Source organism: Scaptodrosophila lebanonensis, unplaced genomic scaffold (genome assembly GCF_003285725.1).
Source record: "Scaptodrosophila lebanonensis strain 11010-0011.00,11010-0021.00 unplaced genomic scaffold, SlebRS2 tig00000150-arrow-arrow-pilon, whole genome shotgun sequence".
NCBI classification, from domain to species: domain Eukaryota; kingdom Metazoa; phylum Arthropoda; class Insecta; order Diptera; family Drosophilidae; genus Scaptodrosophila; species Scaptodrosophila lebanonensis.
Genome location: NW_022060592.1, coordinates 1,105,380 through 1,125,880, shown reverse-complemented (window position 1 = coordinate 1,125,880; position 20,501 = coordinate 1,105,380). Strand labels below are relative to the sequence as shown.

Genomic DNA, 20,501 nt, shown 5'->3' with positions numbered 1-20,501 from the left:
ACCACCACCACCACCACCATCACCACCGCCTGAGCGGCCGCTGGCCCGTGCTTTGCTTTTGTATAATGGCCGCCAGCGTTATCACCACCACCACCTCTTGCCTATACTGCTGCAAAGAGGCCACATGCTGTTGTCAGTTGGTTTCAGGCAAGGATTTGGTTCATTTACTACTTTCGTTTCGTGGTGCGGCTGCGGCTGCGGTTTTGTATTTCAATATTGGCCTCGTTCGCTTGGTTGGTCGCATGTGCCATAAAGTCGTCTAATCACTTGAGACCTTTTTCAATCAGTTTGAAAACGGGCAGCAGCAGCAGGGCCTAACAAAGACCTAGCATTTGATACACTCCCCTGCGGTAGACCAGCCCCACAAGCTCCTCCACTATTTCGGATGCTCCCCATCCGAGTCCAATATGCGTCGAGTGCGCAGCAGAGATTCACCGGCCGTAATGCATAGTCCTTAGGCCAAAGTCCCCCCATATCGGAGGCGATATTCGAATGCTTGTACACGTACTACGTTATGCCTAAGGCGCATCCATCTGCCTGCCTCTACTTCCTCTACTTTATGTATTTCCCTATGATGGCGAAAAGTCGTAATTTCATAAAAATTAAGTTAGCCTTTAAACAAGTGCGGTGCTTCGCTCCGATCCTTTCCCTCTCCCCGGTGCTGGGGGTATGCCCAAGTGTGTGTTCGTGAATGCCCGCAGTGCCCTCCTGCGCCTGCCTGAGTGTGTGTGTGTGTGTGTTTGTGTGTGTGTGTGACTTTCTGTGCGCGTGCATGTGCGACTATGATTAATTACTTTTGCATACATTTACATACAAATTTGTTGCCACATTGTCTGTGCCCGTTGCTCCGGCTGCTCTTTGGGGTTATTTTTACACATTGCCTTCCACCTCCCCTCCTCCTCCTCCTCCTGCTCTCACCAAGGCCAAGTCACTCGCCGGGGTGGGTGGTGGAAGTCCTGGCGAGCAGGGTTAATTTCATATGAAATTTTTCATTTTGTGTCGCTGCTGTGCGCATCGAGAACGGAAGGAAGTCGATTTGACAAAACTTGTTTGCTGCCGCCTCACTTTGTACAATTTTCATACTCCGAGCTGTTAATTGCATTTAAATATTTTATAATTTTGCATAAAACCCAAGTGGGATTTTACCAATGACCAATGAAATTCGACTGAGCTCGACTCTTCTCTTTGCTGGAGAATGCTAAAGTGAACGCAAACTAGAGGCGCATTGCAACCCGGATGTTTTACGCTATGGGGGTCTAATCATAGATTAATTTTAAAGTTCCGAAATGCAAATATGTAATCAGAAATGTTTATAGCTTTCGAGCCGAAACAGTCACAGCTCATGAAGTAACCATTGTTCACCTCTCTCGAATTATGCTGGGAGGTTTGCCAAAATCATTAATTGAGCATGGCACCTAATAGCTCTGAGCTGAAATGGTACTTATTGTTAGACCTCATTTACGGGGAAAATAATTAATAACTAAGTTTCCGCCGAGCCGCTTTTCCAGCGTCAACTGCCACTTTTCTTTGGGCGAATACTCGTACGAGTACGAGTACGAGTACGAATATGTGCACGAAAACAGGGAAGCTAATTTCTGTAATTAAAAACTCATAAAAAAGGTTACATCAAGAATCTCTGTTTTCACTCCCTTTAAATTAACACGATTTTTCCACATTGCTACCCTTGGCACCACATACGTGTACATACATATTCACAGCAACGCACACCCCACACACAATTTCGCACACACACACACACACACACACACATACAGACTGCAATACATATGTATACACAATCCCATATGCATTCTGAGTGTGTTTCGTGCTGGAAAAGGGGTTTATGGGCTCGGTCTGGGAACTGCAGTTTCGGGGTAGGTCTCCGGGTGTACGACACAAGTCTGTGACGACGACTCCTGCCCCTGCGGCAATTGCCTCTTTTCAATTCTCTCTCTCTCCCGCTCTTTCTGCCCGTGTGGCTGCCCCTGGCGCACAGCTCCTGCTATGGCCACTGTTCTTGTTCTTGTTGTTGTTGTTGCTGCTGTTCCATGTGTGCGTCTGTCGTCGTCATTGTTGTTATTGCTGCTATTTTATATAATAAATGAGCTCGGTGGGTTAAAGGCGTATTTCTGTCTAGTAAATTAGCAAAATACACGCCGAGGCGACACACTTCGGTGGGCGTGGGGTAGGAAGAGTGGGCCGTCTGCTCGTTCGATGTTAGATCTGGGACCAGGCTCACATCTACGTGTACTTCCACTTACGTTGTTTGTTGCCCCAGACGGTTTTGGCTCTCCAATGAAGTTCCGTGCTGTGAGTTGCTTCCGGAAACTGATTGAGCTCAGCAAATTGAGGAGCGGAGCAATACTCGCAGCACACCTGAAACATTCGTGCGCCTTCACCCATGTTCCCCACTGTCGCCCATTTCCTGCTCGTTAGGCTTAAATAATGGTCCCTGCTATTTCCTCTATGCCAAGGTCATTCAAAATGCAAACTCACACATTTACATAAGCACACATGCACGCACATGTTTCCTAGCCCTGGTCCACCCCGGTTGTTGTCGCCATCATCGCGAGTTCATTTCAAATATTCAAGAGCCGGTACTGCATTGTCTGTAAATTTCTTGCGCCTCATAACTTGGGGTTATGTAAGTGAACTTCATTCTGAATTCTCGGCTAAAGTGCAATAGCAACACCTTCTCACTCGCACACGCGAGAAGTCCCGAACCGTGGTCTCAAATAATAATAATTTGAAAACGTATGTAATACGAGAGAATAGACTTTCAAAGAGAAATTGCGTTAAAGTCAGTTCAAAGTTAGATGGGTCTGAATGAGATCGTGGTTTTAGAAGACAAACAACTCTTTAGTACGCCTAATTATCGTTTAAATATCGTGACGAACATAATGGGAGTTGCGAAAATGTCCAACAATTTTGGAAATCAGACTACACATTTTGCGCATTTAATTCGATTAAAAATAACTTATTTAATATAGAAGAACTAAGTGGGCTTGTTCTTAACATGAAATAGATCTAAGTAAATATTGTGAGAACGTTTAAAATATTAACGCAATTTATTGTGTGGAAAAAACACCACTGTGGGAAGAACCCCGCTGCACATGTGATTTCTTTGGACAAAGTAAGCCAAAACGACTTGATACTCGCTGTTATTCGTAGGACAGTAAAGTTTGAACGAGGCATACATGTTGTCCCAGTCTGTTACGTCTGAATTGTTTTAATTAAAAACAGCTACTATAATACTCTATTGACCGCCGAAAGTCCTGCTTTTGAATGCCCGATTGATTTCAAATAATGAGGGCATATACACGTACTACTGTGTACAGATATGACCAGGAATTATGGCAATACAATCAAGCAGGTGGTTCGATTGGGACAAATCTTTTTATTTTTAAGTGTTTCGGACACATAAAGCTGAGTTGAGTGTATAGGCGTGTATTTTGAAAGATTTGGAAGCGGATCCATGAACATAAATTGATGAACAGGATCTTCAGAACATCACAGAAGTGGTGCTTCAAAATTGTGGATTGACAACTAGAGACATTGCTGATGCTATTGGCACTCGTAATGATTCAGTGAACACTATTTTATGAAAACTTTTGTGAATCAAAAAAGTCAAATCTCGATTGGGTCAAAAAAAAAATTTCCATTTCCCCAAAAACAAGAAGAAAACCAAAGATGTTAATGAATCAAAAAGACTTTTAAAGTTATAACCATAGGTCTGGGTAGCTATTGTACATAGTAGTAGTATGCAATAAGCTTGCTCTGCATTCCTCTACATATATAAGAATATATGTATATATATATATATATATATATATATATATATATATATATATATATATATATATATATATATATATATATATATATATATATATATATATATATATATATATATATAATATATATATATATATTTCAAAATACTGTTTAAAATAACATTTTTGTTACTTGAACGTGATGCATCATTTTAGCGTCTGAGTACTTCAAACAACAGTTACAGACTCGAACACTAGTGATGGGTATTCTTCATAGTTTTATTGCACTCGTGATCTGTACTGCACCTCCATTTTCATTTGATCCGATTCGGTTAGCCCTGTGAAAAGCTATTCATGAAACAATAAGCATCAGTACGAAGTATAGTCGTAGTTGCAATTTAGGAATGTGGACCAGATGCGCTAGAAAGATACTAGATGACCCAAACTATTCCTATCCGTATGTACTCGTAAGTCCTCCCCAATCAGATGCTGGCTATATGTGGCCTGTCCATTTTTAATCACTTAATGGTAGCCGTTGTGTGATTTTTTTCGGAATTTTGTAGCCAATATTTCGTTGGCAATAACAAAGCGTTTCAACTTAGCCGCCGAATAAGCGCTCGACGCCACCGCAGAAACCGTAAAGAGCGCAGATTCTTATCGCACGCCTCTATGGCGGGTTGGACATGACAAAATTCATAGCGCGGTTCACAGTCACATCATGTCCGACCAGCTAGAAAAAATTGAAGTCGAGTCGAGTGTGACGTGTGATGTGTTGACTCCGTGCCGAGATTGAGACTGGGACTACGGCTGGGGTTGGGACTGAGGCTAGGGCTAGGGCTAGGGTACTAGGGGGCAGCTGGCGCTTCCACTACAAAAGCTCACACCGGGTCGACCTCTTCTATACCTCGTATAGACTCGCAACAATGTCTGACGCATTGTTCATTTTAATTTGTTTGTACTATAATTCAAACAAAGCGACGAGCAACAGTTTTTTTTGTTTATTGTTTTTTTTTGCAAAATGAAAAATAATTAACAAAGCAACTTGGCCGACGGTTTGACAACATGCTCGTACAACAGCGACGAAACCTGAAAAGCAGAATTAATTAATTTAAATTTCAAGTCACATAAAATGCCACGAAAAAGTTTACACGTTGTCAGTGTGGGCCCCTCTCCGCCGGACTCCTATGCTCGCCACGGTCAACGTTGAAGATAATGTCACTAAAATGACTTACAGGTTTCGGTACCAGCCATTCGCCGGACTACAACTACAACTCAGCGGTTCGGCGAAGTGTCAGTCGGTCCAACAGTTGACGAACATCTTCTTCGCTCGTTCTTCGCCTGCAATTCATCAAAATGCAAATCTTGTTACCAAACTCTTCACTCAAGTTCGGACGAAGCGGAGTGAGCGAAAAGCTCATGATGCGTAGCACAGGCCGGTTTGCCAGTCCGGGGCTCCTTGCCCACCCGCCCGCCTCCCCACCGCAAGTGCCCGAGACTTACTATATGGTTGGCGGTGAATGCTGCTATTTTGTGTCGGCGCAGCCATTAAATTAAAAGGAAGTTAAGTTTTATTGCTTCACCTTTTTCGACGCGTTACTTGTGTTTGTGCTACTTGTATATCTGATTTCTGTGTGGGGTCTGAATCCATATCCGCACGCAAAACCACATACTCGAACGTTTTGTGAGGCCAAAGCGCAAACATATATACGAATAGAATTTGTTTTTTCCATACTGCATAGTGTATATGAATATTTTGGTTAATGTAAGGTTGCGTTTTGCACGGCCCAGATCGGATTGTGCTACCACGAAATCAGTTCGTAGTTTTGCTCTTTATTATGTACTGATATTATTTGAATAGAGATTTCATTTCAGTAGAAATTTCAATTGTGGCAAGAGGACCCTCGCTATTCTCCCTAAACACCAAATGTACCCTGTACCCAACGGCTAAAGGGTATAACAGTTGAAGTGCGAATGTATTAAACACACAGTAGGCGGATAAAGTGTGTGGAATTTCAGGGTATTTAAGACTCTAGCTTTACATCCTTTTTTTAGTTGACAATCCATAAATTACAGCAGCAATTGAAAATCGTTAACAGTCGTGGAGAGGTGGTGCATCAGAAAAGCACATAAATGTCCTTCTAAGGTGTTAGCAGAAAGTAAGGTTGGGAAATTCTAGCAGCGCCATTTACTCGGTGTGGTCATATTCAGAATCATGCGTAATCCTTCGTATCCTTTTAGTGTTTCGTCAGCGCATCCAAAACTGTTGAGTCGATGCACAAACCGAGCGCGTGTCCTCCCCACGGCACATGCGCAGGACACAACTTCTTCCAAAAACATAGCAATCGCCCTAGTCGAAGCATCTGCCGCTAGAGGGCGCTTAGAGCCGTCTCTGCAAACATATTGAAATTCCAGTGGCTTCCCAAACGTGCGCATTACTAAATCTAACAAAATCCACATTCCACCAGCCTAACAAACACCATCCAAATACGATTCGCTCGAAAACATTTATTCGGACAGGGTTATATTTATTTTTAAACACTGCAAATTTTTCAAACTCGCAACAGTGAATGCAAATCACTCATTAGACGCCGTTGTGCATAAATCAAAAGCACGCCAGCCCCACGGGCCACCCACGAGACGGCGTTGTCGTGCAATCGTAGAAGCGCTGCGGCGCGCCCAATCCCCACCAATCAATTATGAATTTTGAGCACAACGCGAGACTTAAGCGCCAAAATCTATTTTCGCTTTAATTTTACGACTGCGACGTTTTTTATGACTCCGGGCATAAGCTCCGACAAATATATTTAATGATGTTCAGTGGACGCGTGCTTGAAAATCTGTCAGACTGCCTGTCGGTCGTGTGGTCGACGGGCGGATCGACTCATCATTTCGCCAGTGCGCCGAGCTGGTGCGGCAATTGCGCAACACAAATAAATTTGGTCAAGGAAGCCATCACAAAAACGAAAGCACGCCATGTGCCAAAATATGCAAATGGATGCGCCTAGAGGTATAGTACTTAAAGCGGTGGGGTACACCAAAGCCAGTATGTTTTTAGCCTATTAGGCATGGTAGGTAGGCTGATGGTACCTCGGAGGTCCTTAGATGCTCTCCTAGAATGCATCGCTTTTCCCGATATGAAGGATCAAGGTCTTATGGCCCTGCAGCAGAGGAATGGAGGGGATTAGGGATTAGGAAACAATAAAGACCCTGTTTTCATCTAAGGTTTGGTAAATATGGATTCAGCTGTTCCAAAATCAATGTTTTCGTAAATGCTGACATGGCTAGATTGCTTTGATGAATAATTTGTGCGGAGAATATTCCTTCTGCATAATACTTATATCGTCAAACATGGTATAAAACTAATAAATAGTGCACTTTCTAGAACTTAAGAGCATTTACAATAAAAATTTAGGGATTTCATATTTTATGCTTAAGGGTTGACTATTTTTCGATAACCAACTATACTATACAATCATAATTTTCCATTCGTTTAGCTCTTTTCCCCTTTGAAAAATTCCGAACAATTCAGACTGTTTTGCTTTTGTTGTATATACATGCTTTGGCAAATACCAGTATATTTCATATTATTCAGCATTCGAATAGAGCAGTGTCCAATCGAAGTTTGAATACAAAACTGGAAATCTTTTTAGTTCTGATCTAGTGTCTATCACTTCTTCTTTTGGGAACCTGATATACGAATTAGAATTCTGAATTCGCTCTCGAATGTTTTTCAACCAACAACGAAGGAAATTTGTAATTACAAATTCCATTTCAATATATTTCACTGGTCGCATTAGAACCAAACTATTCCCAAATGCTCCTTCTAATGGGAAGCGTGGAGCAGACTGCAGTGCTTGATTCTTACTCTGCTGCATCGGGGCTTAGAAGGAGATCTGAAGACAATTGTGTGCAGAAGAGAAGGCTGTTTGCAATTAACAGCGACTGAGGTGAGAATAAGCTCGCTGCCAGCTGCCAGCCCATTGTTGGTGTTCGGGACGAGTTCTGTGTCCAAACCAGGACCATACATATGTCACTCCTCCATTCATATGCCCAAGCACTTTGCACTTTTTTCTACTTCATACTGCGATGCAAAAGAAAGAATCGGCATTAAATTTGGCCTCTGACTGCATTGAAATCGCATTATTAACGCCTGCAACTTGCAACTTCTAAAGTGGCAAGCGGCACAGTCTGATGCAGCTTCTGCTATTCGGCGGCTGTCCACGACACTCGGGTGTGAAAATAATCTGTTTAACGAGGGAGTCTTACAAAAGACCCAAGAACCCGGGCTGCGATGGCGAAGGAGTGCGGAAACGGCCAACAAACAAGCAACAATAATGCGACAATAATGAAACGTGCGCTCAAATTTCCAGTTTCGTGGCCGCGCTATCACCTTGTTCGCAGCTTGCCGCAAAAGGATATGACAGCAGCGGCCTGACAGGAGCCAAGCAATGATCGTGGTTCCATATTTGCGCTCTGTACTGACATTAAAAGGTGGGAAAGTGTCAAAAGATCGCACTGAGCTTATTTTTTTTTGTCTTTTACGGATATCGAAATAATTGTAGAGATAAAACGCGATGTCAATGTCACCATCGTTGGCTTTCATTTGTTAGTATTGCTGGGGCTTACAGTATGTGGTGGGACAATTTGATTGTTCAGTTGGCGGGAACCACGTTCCTGCTCTTGCTCTTGGAAACCTCCGGATAGTTTCTACTGTACTCTAAAGAGTTTCGAAACTTGCAGTGTTTCGAGAACAGCTATGTTTACACTAATTCAAACATTTTTAAAAATATACCTTCGTTCCATAACACTAACCTACTATAACCACACAAACTACAGTTTTAAATCCGTAACTATATATATTTTCCGATCTGAGTACTGGACTAAAAAGTGGTAACAGAATAAAGCAGACTTTTAAATAAATACCGGGTCGCTGAGTTTATTACCCCATCAAGAAGTAATTTATTGTGATATATCCTTCACTGTGCTTTACAACAACAACTATCTAATTTTTTGAGCTACATACCTGACTCGAAATATTACCTGTGCAGATCAAAAAGGAGCTTCGGTGCATGTCGATTTGGACTTTTCTTATTCTTCCGATCAAATAATTCTGCAAATGCCTAATGTTGGCGCATTCCCTTGCTCTATATAAAAAGCATGGGACAAACACATATCGTTATTTTAATATATTGCCGCTAGGTGGCGTGGACTATTTGACGTTTGCTCTTGGCATCTTTGCACATCTTCTTTAAAATAAGTTTGTAAGCCAGATTACTTGAAGAACTTAAATCACATACAGTAGAAAATGTTCCCTAAATAAAATCTTAGTGAATAATTTGATAGACAACAGTCCATGCAGTGGCGAAAGCAGCGAAGGCTAGCGTTTTTTAATTTAAACTCGACATTGATTCGAGTAACACTCGTAAGTATAAATCGTCAACATGGTGCTATATATTTTAAAGTTGTGCGACATTTTGTTCATTTGTGTGGTGTAAAGCGAACAAGCTTGTTATACACTCTGTTTCCCCGAAAATATGTTAGTTGGACATTTTTCAACATTTTAACTTTGCACATTTCGTCGATCGTTGTGACCTCACATATGTATGTATTTTCGGTCGGCATATGGTATATTTATGTGTGCATACGTTATTCATTCAATTTATATAAATATAAAAAACAAACACACAAAAATCTAAAAAAAATAGTATCTAATAATAAACAGTTGTTTAAGATCATTTAAGGAAAAGCAGCAGGCAAGCTATTGTCTTTTTAGGAAGAGAAGTCCCGTAGGCATCTAGAATGGCTTTTGAGGTGAAGAGTATTCAAAGAAAGATTGATTGTAACTTCTACTACGATGACGGATCGGCTTACAAATATTTGAACAACTATCTGTGGAATGTTATGGAAAAAGACCTAACAATGGTCTCCTTTTGCATCATTTCAGAAATTCATATTGTCATCTTGGAATTTGGATAAGCACATTGCTGGGGCATTTCTGGATAACCAAACACTAGGATAACATTCAACAGAAAAAGGTAAGCAAATTGTCGATCAAATTGCAGCAATTGAACTTGACCCATGTTCATTGAAGTGAGCGCATGCTTATCCCAAAGCGAAAGGGGAACATTCCCAGCCGCACCTATTAATCCTAAGTGCTTCCTGTGATTTTATGCAAATTGGACACGTCGCCAACATCGGCGACTGGGTCTCGCCCTGCCCGACGCTGGCCGCACACTCAAAATACAAATGACAGTTGGGTGTGACATAAAGCAGCGACTTGAAACGCTTTCGGGCCTAAAGAAGATGTTTAAAATTGCATGCCAGCCACGGCAAAGGCAACAACTATTTTCGCTCGACAAAAGACATTTTCATTTATTCATTGATAATGTCTAAAACCTTTAACAGCAACAGCAACAGCAGCAGCAACAACAACAACATGTACCTGAACAACGTTCGGCAACAACCGACAAGGACCACAAAGCGCACTGAGAAGCAACCAAAAAGCAATGAGAGAAAACAAGCATCCAAAAACATGCGACAAAACAACATAATTTAAATTTTGCGCATGCACCAACAACCAGGGGCCGAGCTGCAGCTGCATCCCCACTTGTCTTCGGCAACATGTTGCAGCAACACGACATGATGGGACCAGCAACAAGTAATCCGGTAGCCGACTGCAGCCACAACTGCAAACGCAGGCAAAGCAATTCTATTTGCTTTGAATGAAAACGAAATTATCGCATTATTAACAATGATTCTGCGGCCCCTGGGCACAGAGTCTAGACGTGGGGGAGCGAGTGCGCGGCTGCAAGAGCCAAAGGGGCTACATGGGATCTGTAGACAAGTCTTGTTAGGCCGCCAAACGGACACTCAGATGAGCCGGCCAGTCGGACCCTTAACAATAAAATGAATTGTTAATTCTGCTGCACATTTTCCGCTTGTTCTTGCTGCTACGAGTACCTTAGCTCGGCGAGCTGGAGCTACCTGGAGCTAGAGCTGGGCATGCAACCGGGACTGACTAGTTGAACTCGTAATGCGCAAGAGCCTTTATCTGTGGCACAATCGCGCGAGAAGGCAGCGAAGTGGCCGTAGTCAGGAAACCCAGGCACAACCAGTGGGGCAAATTGATTAGTATTCATTAAATATTTGGAATTTACAAGACTTTTATAAAAGTTAGGAACATTTGCTGCTAACTTCTTATATACATTTGAACTGATTCACCGCCGATACTTTGTTTACCAGAGCTTTTACTGCACTTATCGGATTGGGACTACAATTCGATTAAGCATCGAATATTTTATGCTATCGAATCAAATACCAATATAGTAAAACTCATGCGTGATTCAATCACCTACAGCACAGCCCAGAACAGGTACTGAGCAGGTAGGATACTCTTCGTTTATACAAATTCTGTGGAAACGAAATCCTTAGAAAAGACAACCGTTTTTAAACCTGAAAAAAAAAAACAGTAAAATTGAGGGCCAAAACAACAATTGAAGATGTAATAAAAAATTATTGGAGTTGGCAGAATTCCGAAAAACCATATATACTTGTATAATCCTTTCTATCATCATTTTTTGTTAGGAATATTTATTTACAAATAACTATGTATGAGCATAACTTTTTGTTATAGCAACCCACATTTCACTCCGTATTTAACCATTTTATTTAAGCAGTTTGTTTGGTTTCCTAATATGTGGCTAAACACTACTAAGACCACTGTGTGCCATATTTTGCGCCGATTAAACTAAAAAGCCGAACTTTTTGGGCCGCAAACAAACCGCCAGAACAATTGTTTGCACGTCAATTGTGCGAGTCCTGCGTCCACTGTCTGGCTTTTAGCTGGCCAGGTTTCTACTCGCCCCGCAGCCAGTAACTATCCGATCTCATAACTCTACCTTGGCTGAGTGGTCAGGCACATAAGAGCTGGTCTTTGTATGGTGTTTCGGGACCCTGCTCTTTGGTCGGCATGAATCGACCCTGGTCCGTTGCCTTTGCGCATGCGCAGTTGTCTTGTTCCACAGAATTTGAAACGGAAACATCGAACACTTTGTTTTGATTCTTGTTTCACATTTTTTCCTTTTTTGTCGCTGTTGCTGCTGTTGTTGTTTTTGTTATTGGTAGTTGCTTGTCACCGTTTTGCTTGCGCATTGCGTTCGCAAGCGCGCGCATGCGTACCGCGCTCACAGCCTTCGTGTCACGCAATGGCCAGAAATCGAGTTGTGGTCGAAACGGCAACCATCCAGCCGGCTTGGTCAATACGAACAAGCCTTCGCAGCACAAGTTCGAGTGCATGCGAATTCGGTCTGGAAGTAAAAACGCAATGAAATACCCAGAGCCAGGGTATGCCGTTCAATCCAGTTAAGCGATAAATGAGTTACTGACGGCTGCGCATGCACATGTACCGTCACAGAGCCGTCGAGTCCCCCCCACCTAACTCAACCGAAGTCAATCCAGCCTGACCGCGGAGTCCGATGCAGTCTAAGTCTGCCCCCGTCTGGGATATGTACCAGTATTCGATCTCCGTCCGCTACATCCCTGTAGGCAGGCAGGTGCCAGCAAGGAAGGTCTCTGGTCTCGTTCTTTGGTCGAGCCTGATACGCGATGGCCTGCCTGCATTGCGCTGCAGCATTTCAACAGCTTTCAAAAGTAGTTTCAGACATTCTTACGAGTATATGTAAATTTATGCATTCTCTGGGAATGTGTGTACGAGTACGTCGGTTAGTGGCGAGGCGGCTGGGAGGGTGTAGGGTGCATCGCCAGCGGCTTCGAAAGATGAAATATTCGCTTAGTTTGAAAAATCTACTAATTGATCTGCGGCTAACATGATTTTTATCTTTTGAGAACTTAATTATTTCTGTTCGCCGTGCTGAGCGCATGTATCGGGTTTGAATTGAAATCGATATGCGCAGTCAGCGTATTGACAGATTCAACAACAACAACAACACCCACCTTGAACGGAACGACTGCGATGTGTAGGAATGTGAAGGTCTGCGGTGGCTCACATGGCTCACTTGGCTTGATTGCTAGGTGGTTGGCTTAGAGGTGCAGGTTCCAATGGGAAGTAGCGTGCTGGTTTCCGGTAATGGAGTGTTCATTTTCCAAACTGTATCGAAAGTTTCGAACAGTATTGACGCGGCCACTCGGACCACTCAGCCACTCACTCACGAAAAAGATTCGTTTTAATTATTAAACATTTTCCCAATTATTTTTTGTGGCTATTTCTATGACATTAGATTGTTTTCACTAATTATACTCGCTTAACCTTTGAATTAAGTATGCAAGATATAAAATTTTATATATTTAATGAGTAACTAATTTTAAAAAAAACGAGGAAAGTCCATATTAAAATTTAGTTTGGTTTAATAATAAATTAAAAGTGTAGATTTTAAATAACATTCATGTTTCGATAATTAATTGAATATAATAATAGTTGCTTATATTCGATTGTAAGCCACAATACTGAAACAATTAATTGGATATGGTATTATTCAATACCTACCTACCTATAGAACCATTGTCTCCATTGAGACATGCCACTCCTCAAATGCACATTCGTGGCCTTGCCCTGACAGTGGCCCAAAAAGTGCGCTGTCGAGTCTTCTCATTCTTCTTCTTCAGACAGACGTACGTATGGCATCGTCTTGAAGACAGAACAAGAAGAAGAAGCCCCACCCCTTCTGATATGCCAAAGTATTTTTGTAAGTGATATTCGTATTGAATCGTATATTGAATGTTGCATTCTATTGATCACCTTAAAGTGCAGCGAAATTGAAAAGTTCTGTTTGGCAAATTCAATGTGAATATATCACATAGACTATGTCTTATTTCTGCATTATTCTTATGAATCAAATTGGATGAATATAAGTGTGTAAGAAGAACATCTCTTTATTAAATCATTCCTTGAGTATTAGCTGCCAAATATATTGATTTTAAAGGGAACGTTCTACTTATTATCGCTGCCCATTTGTATTTATTCTATTGCGAAGAATCTTTGAATTGGTAAGTTCTGCGTATATTTCAACAAATACAATCGGTATTCAGTCCATTCCCGAAAAGCCATTTACACTATTTATATTCAAAATAAAGCAACGTTGCAATTTAGTGCGCTATTTAGTGCGTTATTTGCAGAAATTATAAAGCATTTGGCAGTCACATTAAATTTCTAACGAAACATCTACTATCTAAAGGAAAATCATTTGAAAAAATTTGTATGTGGTGTTGAAATGTCATAACTTACGCTTCCGTTCCAAATATCGTTCCACTTTCCAGTAAGAGAGAGCGAGCTGGCCCCTCATCTGATTTAAGAGAGAAGCGTAAGAAATTTGGCGGGAAATGTTGATGCAGCGCCTTTGCGCTGTGCGAGAAAAAGACGGCATGTCCACGAAGAGTAAATGGAACGGTAAAACAGGATAAGAGCATGTTGCGGCGCTTGTACTTTGCGCAGAGAACGCACTGCTCTCAATTGGTTTGGCACTCTCTCAATCTATTTGTTCACGACCAGAATGGTGGCTTGCATGGCCGAAGACGATGGTGGATGGAAATGAACATTTGGCATTCGCCACTCAAAGCCTTCGCATGGCAGCCGTTGCCACGGCAACCGATTCCGACACCTACGCCCCATAATGGTCGAAGTATAACTTGCCGTCGGTGTAATAATGTGAGATTGTGTACCGCGTTTATGAGTTGATCAATGCGAATCGATGTGATATATGAAAGCGGTCTATATTTATTGTCTTTTTCGTTTTGAACGGCTCAAATAAGAGAAGCACTCTTGGTTAAGATTAGCATGGTCAGCCATTTGCACAAAGCCTGTTCTACAAACAATCCTCTGCCTCGCTTATTAACATTTCGTATTCCGACGGCATCCATATGATATCCATCCAAAATGAAATAAAACTCTTATGTTGATATACTTGTATATTATTACATTATTTAAGTATGATGCTCGAGTTTTTTAATAAAAGAAGAAGTATTACATTTAAGCATTTCAATTAGTAAACACCTATGTATATGTATGCGACTTCGCTGGCATTATTTGGCAATATAATTTCTGTGTGGTATTTGAAACTAAACAAACTAATTTGCTAATCTAAAATTTGCTAATAAAAGTAGAAAGCGTTGTACTTTACAGTCTTTAACCCAGCTAGTACGATTCCCCAATTTATTGTATTTGGAGCGTTGAAGAGGAGCACCTTTAAGCAAAGGTCATGGATTTTTTCCTATCATAGGTATGGTGTGTAATGAAATGCTCCTCAAAATCAATTTCCTAATAGAATAATATTAAATCGAATCGATTTTCGAATTAAGTGATATGCTTTCCAATGGCAGACTAGTTGTTTTAGGGCACTGTGAAGGGTTTACAGTGTCAGCGCTGAAGAAGACACCACATTCTTGGATTGTTTTTATATTTCCATCTTCGCCCCCTATAAAACATGTTCTCATTCTTTTCGGCGCTTTGCCCTTGCGTTGTTTCCCTTTTCTTCTTTTTTGTTTGAAATTGGCACTTAAGTTACTCAAGTGGAAAAAAGTTTTTGTTTTTCGTTTGCCCCAATACAACTAAAAAGCATCCCATACATACATACAAAAATACACGCATACATATATATTTATATATTGTATTTACTCCCAAAGACACACACTCTGTTCAACTTTGGCGGTGTTCACCCAGTCAGCATTTGGAGGAACAAATACTCGAGAATATCAATACTCTGGGAGGACTGCTATTGGATTTTCTTGAACTAACAAGTGAAACAGAAAAATAGAAACAGAAATTTGTTTCAATTAACATTATTTCGATCGTCCATTTGGGTTAGAGAATGGTGTCTGAAATCGAACACTTTCCGGCGGATGGTACTTCTAACAAAAATGTTTGTTGGGCAGTTGCGGAATGCGGCTGTATTCTGTGACCCGTCATGTTAATTCGTGCTACCAAACCCCTCCCCCCTCACCCCTCCCCCCATCACATCAGTTTCAGTTTCAGAAGCCGCCAAAAGTGTCGCCGCTGTTCCGTTTTTCAAATTCAATTGAAGGCTGACAACGACAAAAATTTCATTATGAAATTGGATTTTTCTCAGTTTATTGAGTAGCGAAAAGGGCACGCAGGGCAAGGAAGGCAAGTCTTGCCCATTGTAGACCCAGGCCTGGTAGTCTGTTTGATGTTAGGGGTTTTGTTGTTGTTGCGACTACCCGCGGCCATTGGCTAGGCAGGGTCTGTGGGCAGAGATAGACCTGCAAATTGGCTGTTGATTGCTGAGACCTGTTAGGGCTTTTCCTGCCTTTTTACTGTGAAACTGTGTGCCACCCACCCGCCTTCATTTTTTACCTGTACCCGACTATCTCAAGGCGGCATCTTCACACTGTTTGTGTCGGGAATTTGATTTTCATATTAGCATTTGTTGGAAATTGCCTCAGGTCTTGGCCGATGCCTGTTGTCACGGCGGCTGCCTCATGGCTGTGGTAGAAATAAAAAAATGCGCTTTCAACTGCTGAAAGCAAAGTGAAAACGAAGCGAAAAATTCCAACGCCACTATCCGAACTGTAGAGTCTGGGCTGGGTTGGTTTGGATTGCTCTGGTCTGGTCTTAGGAGCTCAGTGGCTCAGTGGCTCGACGGCCACCGGGCGCGCCTTAGAGCGCAGTTCATAAATTAAAGCCGAAGTCGACTGGGGCCGCCAACTTGTGATGTGATAATTGCGGCTTGGCTTATTTTGTTCGCCATTTAATTGTAGTAATTTGTGCGTTCCAACTTGCCGCCACTTTTTCTTTGCCATTTAGTTTTCCCTTTTCAAGCCATTTATTCATTTATTCGCTCCTCATATCCGCCCCTTGCGCCTCATCTCTGCCATCGCACCGACTGACGCGACGCTGTCTGAGTTTTCAGTTCGAGTTTAGCGAAATCGTTCAACAAATTCTCGCTGGCATGCATTGCTGGATGCCCTTCTGGCCATTGTTAGTGCTCTTGGTGCTTTTGTTGCTCTGCTTTGTTGTTTGTAGCGATTGCAGAGCTGGTTGTTGTTTTAGCTTCACTTGCACCTTTACGCTTCGTGATTTGTGTCTAAGCTTTGACGTGCACTTCCTTTTTATGTTAACGCAAGCGTGACAAAACCAAAACAAAAAAGGCACAAATCTCATCAAATATAATATCTAGAGCAGACAGCGAAGCTGCTAAGGTCGGAGTAATGCTCATATCCGGACACCCCCAATAGATCCCCATAAAATCATATTGTTTTCATTTATGTTCTGCATGTTCTTATGTCTAATATCTTCCTTGATTTCGAATAGGCGAGCAGTACTACCATATTAATGGATAAACAAACTTGCCTCAGATGATTTTCAGATATATGTATAGTAAGTAGAGTACATAAAGATAATGAAAATATAATCAAAAATAGGCTCGTAGCACGAACTATTCGTTCGCTTATTTTTCATCCACTTGTCGAGCATAATACATTCTATATATACATACTTGTATGTAGCAGTATGGCTTGAATTGAAGAGAAATGAAGCTAAGTATATAGCTCCAATGTATGCATGTAGGCCAACTCACAAGCAACCTTATTAACACGTATTTATCAAAGCAGAATGTTTAAGTCAACAAAATGAAGGTGACCAGGAAGCACAAGTCTAGAAATACGCACATTTTCCATGTTCTGATTGCTCAGGCAGAGGTTCCGAGAAAAAAACAACCATTCTCGTATACTTGTATACTATACTGTACGTACGTGTGTTTTTGTGTGTGTGAAGTATGAAGAGAGCATTCAAAGAACCTCTGAGACTGTAAAAGAACTTTGACATTTTTTTAAAATTTTTTGTTTGTCGTCGACGCGTATCTTACCCTCTAAGGCTCTTTCCACCAGGCCCCACCACTATTCACTTCCTTTCCATGTTTTAAGCGTAAAGTTTTTGGGATTATTTTGTTCAGCCGCCGAACGACTTTTGGGCAGGTTAAGTTGACTTTTTGACTTTTCTTAGAATAACATGGACCAGCTACGAGCAGTCACAACTCTTGCCTTGCCACCTCTGGGCTTTCTTGGCTGAGTCTTGGCAGATGGAGCCGGAAGCGTCAATACTTGTGTCACTATTTGGGCCCTCAGCATCCCTCGATCCAATCCAACGATTACTGCGTTTCTTATTACGTGTGTGTTTGAAAAATATGAAATGGGTTAAGAATTTACTCAGAAATACGAAAAGGCCGATGGGATTTGTATCAAGTCGTATTTTAGCAATATAGGGGTACGCCAGATCGTAAATGTATGTGTTTTCTACAAATAGACTTTGAGGGCCCGGGCTGTCTGAAAGAGCCTAGAGTTTCTCTTCGTATCGGTCTCCAAGCAGAAAATTAAGCTAATCAATCGCTTGGCTGGCGATTATTGGTCGAGTTTAGCAATAACGGAACTCTGGCGGCTACAATAAATAAATAAATCAAATTCAAGAAAACGAAGCAACAACAAAATACACAAACAAAAAGGGGCGAGCTTCAAAAAATTTGGATAAATTCGTTCTTGCGTAGGCATTGGCGTCGGCGTCAGTGTCGACGATGGCGACGCGGCTGGCAACAAATATTTGACATTTCTCCAATGGCCATTAATCACTCAGAGCCTGACACGATTTCTATGCGTTCTGTGCGCTCATAATTAGAAAATTAGCTGGAAATTGGAGGAAATTGAAGCGCAAAACTCGATGTGCGGCTGAGCGGTCAACTGGGAATGATTATTGTAGTTGGAGGGGTGAAGGGCCTGCTTAGGCTAAGATTTTAGGGCAATGCCAACAAGAAAGGACAGACCCGTAGAAGTTAAAAATGCCAAGCGTTATTCAACTTGTCTCTTAGCTAAGTACTCCAGAGCAGGAAAAGTCGGAGGATACAGGGTCCGCAGGCTGACAGACAACGCCAGAGGCTTCACCAACAGCATCAGCAGCAGCTATTTTGACAGACCATTATGCGAGAAAGGTTTCTTTCACTTTCCATGGCACTGTTAGGCCAAGGGGGGCTCCGCCTCCGCCTCCACCGGCCGCCGGCGCCGCTACCTCTCTGAAGATGTTCGAAGCTACGTTCCGCTGCGGAACTGTCATTTCCGTTTTACTTGTAAAATGAACATAGAAGTATTCAAGGCAGCCGACAAAGTGGCGTTAGCGGACAGGAACGCACGCTCTCGTGGATGAGGGAGGCGCGAAGAGCAGCAGCTGACTCTGACTTCTTATGTACTAAACTGCTGGAAGACAGGCGACGTCGACGTCGACGTCGACAACGACAACGACTACAGCAGTGAGTCTGGCGTGGCGGTGGCGGTGGCAGTGGCAGACAGAGAAGGATGAACCGAGAACAGCGACAGGCAAGAACACACACCATAGGGAGCGATGGAGAGTCAAGAAGGATAGACGAGCAGTTGCGTTTAACGTTTTTCGCAAAAGTTTCGTTTTCGGGCATTTTTGTGCTTTGTTGAAGGAAATTGCCAGCACGACAAGCAAGTTGAAGTAGCAGCGCAGTGGAGCATTGAGGACTGCCCTCGCTTAAGCAGCAGCTATGGCTGAAGGCAGTTGAAGGTAACAGGAAAACGCAGGAAAATGCCAGGCAACAAGACAAGCAGAACTGATGTAAAAAGATTTCTGCACTCGGCGCCCCCTCGCAGCAGCACCAGCAGCCCTCCACTGCACAGCCCTGCTGCTGTCCAAGCTGGTGCCGACTGCTTCCTATTCGCTGGGGGAGCGGTGGATGCTGCGAGGGCGAGCCATGGATTGAAAATCATGAAGTGTTTGAGCACTTTGAGAAAATAAATGCGATTTTCAACCTTCCTACAAACTCTCGTAGTACGTTTACTTGCCAAAGGTTGTTAATACGGATCGAAATGAAATGCTATTCAGCGTCAGACAACCTATCCGACTAGATATGAAAAGCTAAAGATTCAAGCCACTCGATATTTTAAATGCAAGCATGAAATCGTGGCAGGATTGATTGTGCTCCAGCGAGTCCAACCCCTATACAAATATTTTATCGAGCAACAGCTACGTTTAATGTGGATTATTCAAATCTGTGTTGGTGGTCCAAAATATGACATCTCTTTAGTTGTGTAACGTAAATGTATTACCTATTTAAGTATCTTCGATGGTGATGGTTACAAGCCAAAAGTACCTGAAAGGGTTTGAAGTCGAAGATTGGTTAAGATTGGATGAGTACTTGTAAAGTCAAATATTTGTTCTCTAGATTGAGTTTCGAACATGGACCTAAAAATCTTTGATTTTTAACTAATGCCTCCTCAGTTTTCTTTTCGTGTGAGCCTTCCAGTAAACCCTCACAGGCCCATAATCTGGCATAATAGAGACTTTATATACTGAGGTACAGTAATGCCGCCTTAATGAAAACGCCATCTGTGTAGACTTATGGGTGCTGCCGTCTACACGTTTTATACAACGGACGTACAACGATTTTTTAGAAAAGGCTTTTTAAAATATAATGGATACAAATTACATATTGAGAAGTCCGTTTTAGCATCTGACGAAATAGCATTATTTTTTGGCCGCAAATGGTAGCAATGGACAAACAAACGTGGAATACGAAGTGAGAGAAAAACATTTCGTGAAGCAGCCACAAAGGGATAAAAGACCATGAGTTATATATAGCTTTAAGTATAGGTTCTATTTTCTCTTTTTTCCCTCGATTCTGTTTCAAGTACTCAAATATTTTGAAACGTTTTAGATAAATAGAAAAAAAAACTGATGAAAATTCAAGTAAA

At 41.9% G+C, this 20,501-nt stretch overlaps 1 protein-coding gene across 3 annotated transcripts in view; it reads left to right on the top strand.

Annotated features, from left to right (window-relative positions):
* LOC115629444 (homeotic protein antennapedia) overlaps positions 1-20,501 on the top strand; it is a 139,120-nt gene that overhangs the window by 31,874 nt on the left and 86,745 nt on the right. For all 3 annotated transcript variants that reach the window (XM_030525898.1, XM_030525899.1, XM_030525897.1), the window contains exon 2: positions 9,718-9,808. The gene's annotated coding sequence lies outside the window, so the exon portion shown is untranslated. The remainder of the gene's footprint in view (positions 1-9,717; positions 9,809-20,501) is intronic.